Here is a 13939-nt window from a genome sequence, read left to right as displayed (position 1 = left end):
AGCGGAGACCGTTGGCGACGCGTCTGCTGTTGCCATAGCGACGCGGCAGCGCTTCATCCCCTCCGCCGCTCTCCCCGCCTTCGCAAGGGAAGCCTCGCGAGAAGCGCGCGCGAGCTCTCCGGACGCCATATTTGTTGCGGGCAAGGGAAGGGAACGCATTGAGGGCCCACGCTGGAGCTCCGGTACCGCCATTGGGCGCAGCAGGAGCGCGCATTTCCAAAGAGGGAGTTCCAAGGCGCACAAGGAAATTGTCACGATACTAACGGTTGCCAATCGAACTTGCGGGGCAACCGATGCGAAGGAATCTATAGGCGTAATAAACGCCTCTTTTTCCCCCCTAGCGATGCAAAAAGGAAAGTGCGCAAATCCACACACTCGTGCCGGGTTTGGGATGCAAAGCAGAGTAGAGGGTCTCTTGCCCCTCAATGATGCAATCGACCCCCTGTCTGTCGGCGTTCAAACGGGAATCAGAAGTGGAGGCTGCATTAGGGTGAAATCTTACTAGGGTGACCCTATGAAAAGGAGGACAGGGCTCCTGTATCTTTAACAGTTGTATTGAAAAGGGAATTTCAGCCGGTGTCATTTGTATATATGGAGAACCTGGTGAATTTCCTCTTCATCACCACAGTTAAAGCTGCAGGAGCCCTGCCCTCTTTTAAATCTGGTCACTCTAGTATAGTTCCTGCACCTTAACTGTGGTGATGAAGAGGGAATTTCACCAGGTTCCCCATATATACAAATGACACCTGCTGAAATTCCCTTTTCTATGCAACTGTTAAAGGTACATGAGCCCTGTCCTCCTTTTCATAGGGTCACCCTAAACCTTACAGATGTTTAGGCGGGGGGGGGGAATCTCCTGCATCCCCCAGCAAGCCATGCTGCCTCTGATAACGGAGTTAGCACGAAGCCATCAGGACTAGTAGCCATGGATCGCCTTCTCCTCCAGGAATTTCACAGAATCATAGAATCGTAGAATAGCAGAGTTGGAAGGGGCCTACAAGGCCATCTAGTCCAACCCCCTGCTCAATGCAGGAATCCACCCTAAAGCATCCCTGACAGATTTGTCCAACCCCCTTTTAAAGCCATCCAAGTGGGTGGCCATCGCTACGTCTCGTGGCAGCGAATGCCATAGCTTGACTATGAAGAAGTCCTTCCTTTGATCTCTCCTAAATCTCCCACCAGTTAGCTTCATTAGACGACTCCACTGGATTCTAGTATAATGAGAGAGGGAGAAAAATGCCTCTCTATCCACATTCTTCACACCATGCAGAATATCATTTTGCCGGATATGTTTGAGGACTGAGACCCTGTCACCGGAAAGCAACTGCTGCCCCCCCCACCCCTCTCCGCCACCTGAGGCCGCACTTCACTTTGCTTATCGGCAGGGCCGGCCGCCGTGTCTGCAAGCTACATCATTCTGATTATTCCTTTTCTCCCGCTGGGATGCTGCAGCTGTGATAAGCAGAATGGTGATGATGGGTCTCCTGAAGTGTCCTCTCCTTTCCTCTTGGGGGCAGATGGTCCCTTAGGAACTTCATCCAAACTTTTAGGCAGTTGGGAGGAAGGGAAGGAGGGTAGGTTCAGGGTCTGTCTCCCTCTCTCCGCTCTCCAGTTAGTAGGAATCCTCCTTTGCTGTGGAGATCTGGAGCTGGCAGCACCAGGATACCCTTATATCAAAAGCTTCCTCCCAGCATTTCTGCAATCCAGGAGAAATTCAAGAGGAAAGAATTCAAGGAGAATCCTGACCAGCAGAGGGGAGTGCAGCCATCGACAGGTGAGTTTGCTCTCCTGCTACCTGAACTTTCATGCCACCTTTCTCAAAACTTGCTTTCCTGACCTGGTCGGACAAATAATGCCACCAGAAGGTTCCTCCCTTATCTCCTCGCATGCCCTACCGTTAACTGACCTCCTCTCTGGCTTCCTTAACCCCAATCTATTTTTAGCCATCTCTGTGCCCCATTTGCCCGGTCCAGTGAAGGCTGGTGGCTCTGAGGTCAGTGGGGTGGTAAATCCACTCCAAATTTCAGCCAGAACCAGTTAGAACTCTAAAGGAGCTATCTGAGGTGCTTTAGAGTCCTGACTGGTTCTGACCAAAACCCGGAGCGGATTCACTGCCCCATTGACCTTGGAGCCACCAGCCTCTACTGTCCCCGTCCCTGAATTCTGCTCCAGATAAATCTCTGCCCCCTCATTTTGTCTTTCGGAGAGATTTTGCACATGCCCTTTAAAACCTCCATTCGTGTGCGTATACATTCATCTGCAGGTTCAATCTCGCTGTGACATACCTTAACTGTAAGGGCGATGTATGTAAATGCACACACATAAAGTCAGACCGCGGGAAATGGACCAACGGTCCAACTGGGTATAAGTCAGCTTATATATGATCTCATTGTGTTACTCACAGGGACTGTTTTTTCTTTGTACAGCACTTACAAAATTGGAAGTGCTTTATGAGAAATCATAATATCTCTCCTCTCTCATCTCACACTATTGCCCCGCTCGTGCTCTTCGCTCCTCTGACGCCATGTTTCTCGCCTGCCCAAGGGCCTCTACTTCCCTTGCTCGGCTTCGTCCATTTTCTTCTGCTGCCCCTTATGCCTGGAACGCTCTTCCAGAACATTTGCGAACTACAAGTTCAACAGCAGCTTTTAAAGCTCAGCTAAAAACTTTTCTTTTTCCTAAAGCTTTTAAAACTTGATTTTGCTCTGACTTTATACTGTTAGTTTTACCCTACCCAGTGCCTGTTTGCTTTCTCTTCCCCTCCTTATTGTTTTATTATGGTTTTATTAGAATGTAAGCCTATGTGGCAGGGTCTTGCTATTTACTGTTTTACTCTGTACAGCACAATGTACATTGATGGTGCTATACAAATAAATAATAATAATAATAATAATAATAATAATAATAATAATAATAATTAATAGGAAAACCCATCTATTTGTTGTCCTTCTCCTCTGTCATTCCGGCTATTAAGCGGATTCTGCTGGATTTCTTTCTACTGAAAGGCTTTTGACCAGCGGGTGTTGAGTTGGTTAACACAGTGATTGGGCAACATATAAATGTGTGTGTGTGACCATATAACACCTGCTGTGGTCCACTTGCACTGGCTGCCTGTATGTTTCTGAGCCCAATTCAAGGTGCTGGTTTTGACCTATAAAGCCTTACATGGCTTGGGACCACAATACCTGATGGAACGCCTCTCCCAACGTGAATATACCCGGTCACTACGTTCAACATCTAAGGTCCTCCTCCGGGTGCCTACTCCGAGAGAGGCTTGGAGTGTGGCAACGAGGGACAGGGCCTTTTCAGTGGTGGCCTCCAGACTGTGGAATGATCTCCCTGACGAGGCTCGCCTGGCACCAACGCTGCTATCTTTCCGGCGCCAGGTTAAGACTTTCCTCTTTGCCCAGGCATATGGCGGCACATCTTAATCACCCACATGTTTAGTTTTTTTAACGGTTTTTAATGCTTTATGTGTGTATGTTCTGTGTTTTAGAACTTTAAATTTTGTATACTTGTTTTTATCTCAATTTTAGAATTTCTGTAAACCGCCCAGAGAGCCCTGGCTATGGGAGTGGTATATAAATGCAATGGCAGCAAGCACTATTATTCATGTGTCCTGTGTCCCCAAGTTTATGTGCAAGTAGGGTGGCCGTGTGTTCTATTTTACAGAGGACTGTCCTCTATTTCAAGGCATTGGCTGCTTGAAGGGCTGTCCAGTCCAAGACCAGTTTAAAGAGGAAAAACCCTAAGGAACAGGTCCGGGGCCTTGACGTTTTCCATGATTCATCAGTTAGCACCTGGACAGTGGACAGAGCAGGCACACAGCTCACTTTGGGCGCAATCATATGACTGTTTAGACAGAAAAAAGTCCTACAAGTCCCTTCATTCCCCAGCCAGCAGCTCTCACTAGCGAATGTTGGGAGCTGTAGGACTTTCTTCTGTCTAAACATGCCCAGGATTCCACCCTTAATTAATATGATGAGATCTATTTCTATTTAAACCATATCAATTCTTTCTAAATGTGTGTCTACACCTATTTTACATTATTCTTTATGTCTTTATTTCTACCCCACCTTTCTTTCATTGTGGATCAAGATGGCTACTTGGGATTCCCAGGTTGCCTTCCCTCCAATTACTGGCTGGACCCAGACCAGCTTAGTTTACAAGGTGGCTGCCTGGGGTGCTTTCAGACTACACCCTGGATCTGACCCCTGCCGATGTAAATGGCTATCAGAAGTACATCAAATAGTTCTACCCAGGTTGTCACCCAGGTCGCACTAAACCACACCGTTTCCATGGCAGAAAGGTGACCCTGCCCTATAGACAATTTTAAATATGGGGGCTTTCTCTTAATAGGGTGGCCATATGAAAAGGAGGACAGGGCTCCTGTATCTTTGACAGTTGCATAGAAAAAGGAATTTCAGCGGGTGTCATTTGTATATATGGAGAACCTGGTGAAATTCCCTCTTCATCATAATTAAAGCTGCAGGAGCTATAGCAGGGTGACCAGATTTAAAAGAGGGCAGGGCACCTGCAGCTTTAACTGGTGTGATGAAGAGGGAATTTCACCAGGTTCCCCATATATACATATGACACCTGCTGAAATTTCTTTTTCATTACAACTGTTAAAGATACAAGAGCCCTGTCCTCCTTTTCATAGGGTCACCCTATCTTAGATATACCTGTACAGACAGGTACCAATTTTTTAAAATGGATCTGATCACAATTCTGGATGCCTCCCTAACCACAGAGAGAATGAGAGAGAGAGAGATGCCCGTTTTGGTTGAAAATCTAGTTTCCTAACTTTTTTGCATTAAGCATAGTTTCATTTCCCTCTGGGGAAACCTGGTAACAGGAGAAAGCAGAAGCAGGATTGGGTCACATTTCTGATCTCCAACATCGATGCAACCTGTGATTCTGTTATCAAAGTAAGATGAAGCTACCAGAGATCCGTGAGGGGGGAGTCTGCCAAAATGACCCCCAAAGGCTAGTAATTCTATTAGCCTGTTGCAGCAAAACGACGTCTGAAAATATTTCTTGTGGCATAAGCATGTGTGAACTGGAGTCCACCGTGTCGGATCCGTTAAGTGCCGTCTGCAGTTGGGGGTTGCCTCAGAGGGAGCCGAGGGTGGTGTTAAGATGTGCAAAGGCTGGAGGATGAGCTGGGGAGACATCCCAGGCTTCAGGGCAGTCACCGCTAAAGGGGTATCCCGTTGGATCAGTCTATTCCCCCCCCCCCCCGGGCTCAATTTGCAGTATCTGCCAAGTTGTCTCCACTGATTGGCTGGCTCCCTGGGAGGCAAAGGACTGGAATAGCAGTGCTATCTCATCCGTGCTGGCAGAGTTTGGTTTTCTCATCTCATTTCCTGACATTTGAGCATGCTCCCCTAACTACTTCTACAAACCCAAGCTTTCACGTGTACCTACTCGGACCCGTACGTCATCTTGAGAAGCTGTCCTCTGGGTGCCCCCACCAAGGGAAGCTAGGTGGGTGGCTACAAGAGGGAGGGCCTTCTCGCTGGTGGCACCCCACACAGGGAATAAACTCCCTAAAGAAGTTCGCCTGGCACCTACATTGTTATCTTTCTATTCTCCCAAGACCTTTCTAAAGACCTTTCTATTCTCCCAAGCATTTAAGAGACCTAGTTCTAGGTTAACATGGCTGTTTTATCAATTCCTGTGCTGTTTCTTGCTTTGCATTGTACTGAATTTTATTCTTTTAAATATTTGTATTGCATTGTATAGTTTAACTCTCTCTCTCTGTGTGTGTGTGTGTTTAATAGCATTTTAGTTTTTTAACTGGTTGTAATCCACCCAGAGAGCATTAGTTATTAGGTGGATTAGAAATGTGCTAATAAATCAATCAGGAAAAAGAGAAGATGTTTTTAAGTGGAGGACTGTCCTTTGACAGCCTTCTAAAGAGAGACCTGTCATCTCTAAAGTAGAATAAATGGCCACCCTACCACTCAGGGCCAGCGTCAAGGGTCAGCATGATGGGGCACCTGCCGAGGGCTCACATCCCAGCAGGGGAGCATTGATATAAGCTCCACCTCTTCACCATGGCAACCTGCTGGCTCACCTGCCTCTCATTCTGTCTGAGAGATGCTCGTGGTGAAAAGATGGAGCAATAGATACCACTGCCTAGTACCTTAGCAAGCAAGCAAGGAAACGGAATAACGGGCTCAAGTTACAGGAAGCCAGATTCTGGCTGGACACTAGGAAAACTTCCTGACTATTAGATCAGTACAACAATGGAACCAGTTACCTAGGGAGATTGTGGGCTCTCCCCCGCTAGAGGCCTTCAAGAGGCAGCTGAACAACCATCTGTCAGGGATGCTTTAAGGTGGATCCCTGCATTGAGCAGGGGGCTGGACTTGATGGCCTTAGAGGACCCTTCCAACTCTACTATTCTTTAATTCTAAGTGGTCGCAATGATGAGAAAGAGGAGGAGGAGGAGCAATAGCAGCTGGTGACCATGGTCATGGGAAGACAGACTCACTGAAGGATGCCCCCCATTGAAGATATTTCCCCAAGGGACCTCCAAAACCTGGAACCCCCACTGCTACCACTACCACTGGTGATAGCAATTCGGACTCCTGGTGGCAATGTGAAGTGGGCTCTCCCACACTAGAGGCCTTCAAGAGGCAGCTGGACAACCATCTGTCAGCTATGCTTTAAGGGAGGTCTCTGCAATGAGCAGGGGGTTGGACTAGATGGTCTTGTAGGCCCCTTCCAACTCTGCTATTCTATGATTCTATGAAGTGCTCAGTTTAAGCAGCTAGCCCGTATGCTGTAGCTGCATGTTCGTAAATTAACCTAATGTTTCAAAAACGCCCTATGCCTCCAGCGATATCTCATCTCCAGACGCACGAAACACTGCCCCTGGAACTCCATACCTCTTGTGGAAACGGGGAGTGCATAACAATATTTCCCTTGAGATATTGCGGTAGAAGTCTTTTTTTTACTATTTTACGCTAAACATTTCATTGTCCATTCTTTCCCCGATGGGGACATTGTAGTCTTCCAATAAACCAGCGTGGACTTTGCTTCTACTGGAAGGCCCAAGATGATTTCTCGCGGACTTAGCTGCAGACGGTCCTTCATGTTATTCTAACCAGAATCCCACATGGGTATTCCAAGAGCGGCCCTCTGTAGCTTGAGGCCATGGATGCCCGAGCAAGGCATCCGAACGCGGGTAACATTTTCTCCGCAGTGCTCTTGAAGTTTCAAGGAGAACATGCCAATTTATTTCAGCACTCAACGTCTTGGAAACTCTAAAAATAATCTGTTGCGGGGACCTTTCAGAGTCAGATACGAGATCGCTTGCAGGAGGCTGCTGCAGCTCAGAGAGGGGTTATATTAACAGTGCTCTGTGCCGCTCAGCTCCGGGATGTGTTTTCCTGCCCATCAGTCTGCTGGCTCCAAGTAGTTTCTCCTTCTCCCACTCTTAGGCCATAGCTAGACCTAAGGTTTATCCCAGGATCATCCCGGGTTCGTCCCTGCCTGAGCGCTGGATGCCCTGTGTGGCACTTAGATGAACAGGTTTGACCCCAGGACAATCTTGGGATAAACCTTAGGTCTAGCTACGGCCCCAGTTGATAGAAATGTACAGAGTCCACGCAGTGTAGGTTGGTGGCTCCAATTATGATGATTTATTTGTTTATTTGTTTATTGCATTTGTATACCGCCCCATAGCCGAAGCTCTCTGGGTGGTTCACATAAGATAAAAACACTTAAAAACAACATACAAAGATTAAAAAGCACAAAAACAAGCAAAATACACATACATTTAAAACCACTATAACAACTTTAAAAACTATGAACCAAAGAACAAACCCACGGTCATTACATATTGCTAAATGCCTGGGAGAAGAGAAAAGTCTTGACCTGGGGCCAAAAGGTTGACATTGTCGGTGCCAGGTGGGCCTCGTCAGGGAGATTGTTCCACAGTCAGGGGGGCCACCACAGAGAAGGCCCTCTCTCTTGTCGCCACCCTCCGAGATTCCCTCTGAGTAGGCACCCGGAGGAGGACCTTAGATGTTTCCATCAGGTATTGTGGTCTGTAGCCGTGTAAGGCTTTGTAGGTTAAAACCAGCACCTTGAATTGGGCTTAGAAAGATACAGGCAGCCAATGTAAGCAGGCGAGAGTGGGTCTTATATGCTTCTAGTCTCAGTTATCAATCTGGCTGCTGCATTTTGCACAAGCTGCAGCTTCCGAACTGTCTTCAAAGGCGGCCCCATGTAGAGTGCATTGCAGTAATCTAATTTAGAGGCTACCAGAGTGCAGACAACTGCAGCCAGGTTATCCCTGTCCAGATCCGGGCGTAGCTGGGCCACCAACCGAAGTTGGTAAAAGGCACTCCGTGCCACCGAGGCCACCTGGGCCTCAAGGGACAGAGATGGATCTAGGACAACCCCCAAGCTACGAACCTGCTCCTTCAGGGGGAGTGCAACCCCATCCAGAACCGATTGAACACCCTCCATCCGGTCAGCAGAACCACCCACTAACAGCATTAATTTTTGTGAACCGCCCAGAGAGCTTCGGCTATTGGGCGGTATAAAAATGTAATAAATAAATAAATAAATAAATAAATCTCAGTTGGGTGGTGAATGCGCTCCAGGTTCTGACTGGCTCTTATGGAAACTCAGAGCAGATTTTATTTATTTATTTATTTATTTATTCATTCATTCATTCAAAACGTTTCTTGGCCACTTTTTAAGGCAGAAGTCCTCACTACAATAAAATACATAAAAACAATTAAAATATGAAAGCAATAAAACCATAATCACAACAAAATAGCAACTAAAATCGACAATAAAACCACCAGCAGCAGCCACAACAGCAATAGCAGGGAAGGCCACGGTAAAATAAAATGCTTTTTTAAGCCTTCCTAAAAGCCTGCAAGGATGGTGCATGGTGGACCTCCGATGGGAGTTTGTTCCAGAGGTGTGGGGCCACCGCAGAGAAGGCCCTCTCCCGTGTGGACACCCACTTAATTGCCCTCACAGGTGGGCAAATGAGAAGGGCCTCTTTTTCTGGTCTTAAAGTGTAGGCAGGCTGATAGGAGTGAAGGCGGTCCTTCAAGTAACTAGGTTCCAAAGCGTTTAGAGCTTTAAAGGTCAAAATCAGCCCTTTGAATTGGGCTTGGAAACACACTGGTTACCAGTGCAGGATCCACTGCCCCACTGACATCAGAGCCACCAGCCTTTTCACGGCCTCCACGCTCGATATGGTGGTAGCAAATCCCAGCGCTATGGACCGTCACTCAGCTCATTACATGCCTCTCGAAATTCCACTGGCTCTTTAATTAAGCAAGGCATGCATCTCCCGGTGCCTTTGGACAAGGCTCCTGTCATCGCCGGCTGTCCTATACCCTGTAGCATCGCGGCTATGCAAAATGAGGAGGCGGCTTTCCCCACTTTACTTTAGCTGAATAGTTACCAAGTCAAGTTATAAACAGCCATCAATGCTCATTTGGAGCATGCGTTTCAGAAACACATGCTCCAAATGAGCATTGATGGCTGTTGCCTCCCGGCTACTGAGCAACCCCTCCCTGCTTGAGTTGGGGGTTTCGAGAGGAACGGGTTGGTTGCTTGGACCGCTTCTGAAGAAACAAGTCTCGGTTTTGTGGCTGGATGGCAAGGAGGAACCTGGAGTCATGGAATGGTGGGGCTTTCAAGGGCGCAACTCTGTTTTTCGAGAACGGCTGTTTCTTGAAAGACTCGTACTGCCTTTGCAGCTGTTGGCCTGCTCCCATCCTGCACGGATTACAATTATGACAGATGTCGCACAGAAGGATATCCTGCAAAAGGCTCTCCCGTAAAACTTCCTACTGTTTTGGAGAACTGGGGAATGTGTAATAAAGGTCATTCCAGCTGGCCTAGGGTGACCCTATGAAAAGGAGGACAGGGCTCCTGTATCTTTAACAGTTGCATAGAGAAGGGAATTTCAGCAGGTGGCATTTGTAGGCATGCAGCACCTGGTGAAATTCCCTCTTCATCACAACAGTTAAAGGTGCAGGAGCTATACTAGCATGACCAAATTTAAAAGAAGGCATGGCACCTGCACCTTTAACTGTTGTGATAAAGAGTCAATTTCACCAGGTTCTCCATATATACAAATGACACCTGCTGAAATTCCCTTTTCAACACAACTGTTAAAGATACAGGAGCCCTGTCCTCCTTTCCATATGGTCACCTTAAGCTGGCCACTCTGAGCAATGCTGGGTACCTGGGTCCATCCGTCATTCGAATGTCCTATGATGCCTGGAGCTATGCTAATCAGGTGCATTGTGGGAAATTAAAACAGCAGCTAGATCCAAATGCTCAGAGCTGCTTGGAAATACTGCTGCTGGGTGTCTCCTCTCTCTCTCTGTGTTAGGATGACCGTATGAAAAGGAGGACAGGGCTCCTGTATCTTTAACAGTTGTATAGACAAGGGAATTTCAGCAGGTATCATTGGTATGCATGCAGCACCTAGTAAAATTCCCTCTTAATCACAACAGTTAAAGCTGCAGGTGACCTGCCCTGTTTTAAATCTGGTCACTCTAGTATAGCTCCTGCAGATTTAACTGGTGTGATGAAGAGGGCATTTCACCAGGTTCTCCATATATACAAATGACCCCTGCTGAAATTCCCTTGTCTATACAACTGTTAAACATACAGGAGCCCTGTCCTCCTTTTCATAGGGTCACCCTAGTGTGTGTGTGTGTGAGAGAGAGAGAGAGAGAGAGAGAGGGAGGGGGAGAGAGAGAGAGAGAGAGTGTGTTGTTGTCATAGTTTGTTAAACCACAAACAACCCAGAAAGAGAACCCATGGTTTGTTGTTGAGTTGTATTCCAATAATTGTTTAAGCCATAGGTTGCTGTAACGTGTGAACGCAGACCCGTGAGATGTTCATGATTGTTTCACCAGGTTGCAGAGGCATCAGTTGAGAGTGGTAAAAAACAAACACACAAACAAATACCCAGCCACTCTACATGCCAGTGCTATAATGTCACACAGGCATTTGGAATACAGAGCAAAGAAAGAGGGAAACGAACAACCCAGGGATTGAGAAAACAAATCGGTTTGTTCAATCGTCTGGCTGACAAACCCTGGGTAGGGCCACAAACATGGGTTAAATAAACCATGGGCTAGCATTATGTGTGAACCAGGCCAGTGAGGGACTGTGGGTATGAATTGTTGTAACAAACACACATTTCAGGCCAGCTGTGAGCTACCTCAACACATCATTCAACAGCGGCATAACAGATCCCAGGACGCCCTTCTCTGATCTTCGCAGGTGCCCCTGAGAACAGTGCAGCTCTCAGGGACCAAATGGGCTGTTTGTTCAGTTAACCTACCCATGTTTAGTGTAGGTAAAGCGCTCAATGCATGCTCAGAGAGACCCTCACTTATTAAGTTCCACAGCCCAGAACTGAATGTCAAAATAGGTTCCAGGGCTCAGCCTCGGCTCCGATTAAGCCCCCTAATGCCTGCCGTTCAAGTTGTTACGAGGGAGTCCCTCGCAAAGCAGGATGAAAAACCATCGGCTGAAAGGCACGCTATCAAATGGATATCAGTTGTGGCCAGATCCTAGACTTTCTGGCTGTCAGAAAGCCACATGCTTTGCTGATCCCAGCCCCAGGGGTATCATATAATGGGACGATTTACGGGAGCAGGTGCAGGGCGCAGAAGACATGAGGCAGCCCTGTTAGCCGTCGGAGAATGTCTTCTCAGCTAACCTTGGGGAGGCTTATTTTACCTTGCGAACATACCGTGCCAGGCCAGAGCAAAAAAGAAAGGAGATGGAGGGATTCACATCAAGGCGCACTTGTGGGTCCCTGTCTCAAATTTGCTACCTTTTTATGGCTGGGGGAAAAAAAAATGAACCATGTTATATTTTTCTTCTGGGGCTGTCAAACGGCAAACTGATTTATTTACCCCACTGAGAATTTATTTACCCCTTTCTGCTACCGCCCTCGAGCTAATTCACAGTTTTAAAAAAGCGGAGTACAATTTAATAATTGCACACGTAATAGGAAATGATGGAAGAATGATGGAAGAAGACTAGAAGGCAATGGCAAGCGTGAAACAGTTTGGGGCGAGGAGGAGTCAAATGATTTGCCCTGGTTATGAATCGTTTAATGGGTTCGACTCACAGGATTGGTTTTCATCTTCCATGCCCTAAAAGGCTTAGGGCCACTTTAAACACTGTCAAAAAAAGGGGAAAAGCATCACTAAAACAAAGATCACAGAAGAGGATGCTGACTCGCATGAAATGTGCCTCTGCCAATTTATTCGTACAGATGCACATTTAGAAATATTGACTATACTTTAAGTAGAAGTACAATATATTTTGTCATAGCAGAAGAGACTACGACCTGGGTGCCCTCAGCCTGGCTGTCTAAGGGACTGCTTAGTTCACTATGAACCGACCTGGTTACTAAGATCTGCAGAAGAGACCTTCTGAAGATGCTGCCACCTGCAGAGGTTCACTTGACAGTCGCTCCCGAATTGTGGGATGCATTCCTGTGGGAGCTACAAGCGGAATGCATTGCCCCAGGAACTGCAAGCAGAATGCCTTCCCATGGAGCTACAAGCGGAATGCATTCCCCTGGAGGTTACAATAATAATAATAATAATAATAATAATAATAATAATAATAATAATAATTTTATTTGTTACCCACCTCTCCCTCTGGATTGAGGCAGGGTACAACACAAATGCAAACACCATAAAATACATATAATTGATTAAAACATTTAAAACTAATACATTATTAAAAGGCAGCACATTATTAAAAGGCATCTTAAAATTCAACTGGGTAGGCCTGCCGGAAGAGATCAGTCTTTATGGCGTTCTTAAATTCTGGGAGTCTGTTGACAAATCTCTATGGAACCGTCATTCCATAATCTGGGAGCAACGGAAGAAAAGGTCCTCTGGGTACTAGTTGTCAGCCTTGTTTTTGATGACTGGAGTAAAATTCTTCCCAGAGGACCTGAGTGTGCGGGGCGGATTGTACGGGACTGTACAAGTGGTCTCCGCTCTCAGGGTGTCAAGATACATCTCTTTAACCTGGCCTTTTAAATGGTTTAATTCGTAGCGCTGTTTTTGTTTTTAATGATGGCTTACCATTTTTTAAATGTTTTCTATGATGTTGACTTTATGGCTTTTGATCATTGAGCTTTCATGGCTCTGGCAGAAAGGAACTATAAAAACATTGCTACTGTATAACAACAACAATAATAATAATCAATAAAAATAATACAAAATAATATGGCCCAAAACTGAGCCACTGGAGAGGGTTTTGTTGTCTCACCTCACTCTGTGGAACATTCAGATAAAATGAGGGCAGGGCAAAAAGTGAAAGAGAAATAAGAATATTACGAAAAGGGAAGAAGGGGATTACTGAGATACACACCCTTTTGACACATTCAGAAGAAGCATGTGCTACAATCTTTCAGGGATCCTCCTTCCCTGTATCTTACACTGCTGTACCCTCTGCCTTCAACTACCCTGACTTCGGCCATTTTCTCTTCCTTAAATTCCCTACTTCTTCCCAGTCAGATTTCAAGTCCTTAGTCTGCCTCACAAAGATCTTTCTGCCACAGGGCCTGTGTGAGGTTGTTGATGGTTTTTTTTTAATCAGCCCAGACAAAACGACAGCTTCGCCTTCTCTCCAGAGCGGGAAGATATACATTTGGTCACGGACAACCTTGTTCCTTGAGCAGTTGGAATGTTCATGGACATTCATGTAACATCACACCGGCTCAGTAAATTGTCTGCATTTAGGACGGCCGCTTGTGCGTCATCAAAAAAGACAACACAGACATGCTTAGAATTTGCATATGCTGATTTATATGTATAGATGTAAATTTAGAAATTACTACCATAAACTAAATAGAAATACAATACATCTCACCATGGGAAGATGGTAAGCCTTGTATGCCTGC

This window comes from Elgaria multicarinata, chromosome 17 (assembly GCF_023053635.1).
Source record: "Elgaria multicarinata webbii isolate HBS135686 ecotype San Diego chromosome 17, rElgMul1.1.pri, whole genome shotgun sequence".
NCBI classification, from domain to species: domain Eukaryota; kingdom Metazoa; phylum Chordata; class Lepidosauria; order Squamata; family Anguidae; genus Elgaria; species Elgaria multicarinata.
The sequence above is the reverse complement of the archived record's forward strand: the minus strand, read 5'-3'. Positions refer to the sequence as shown.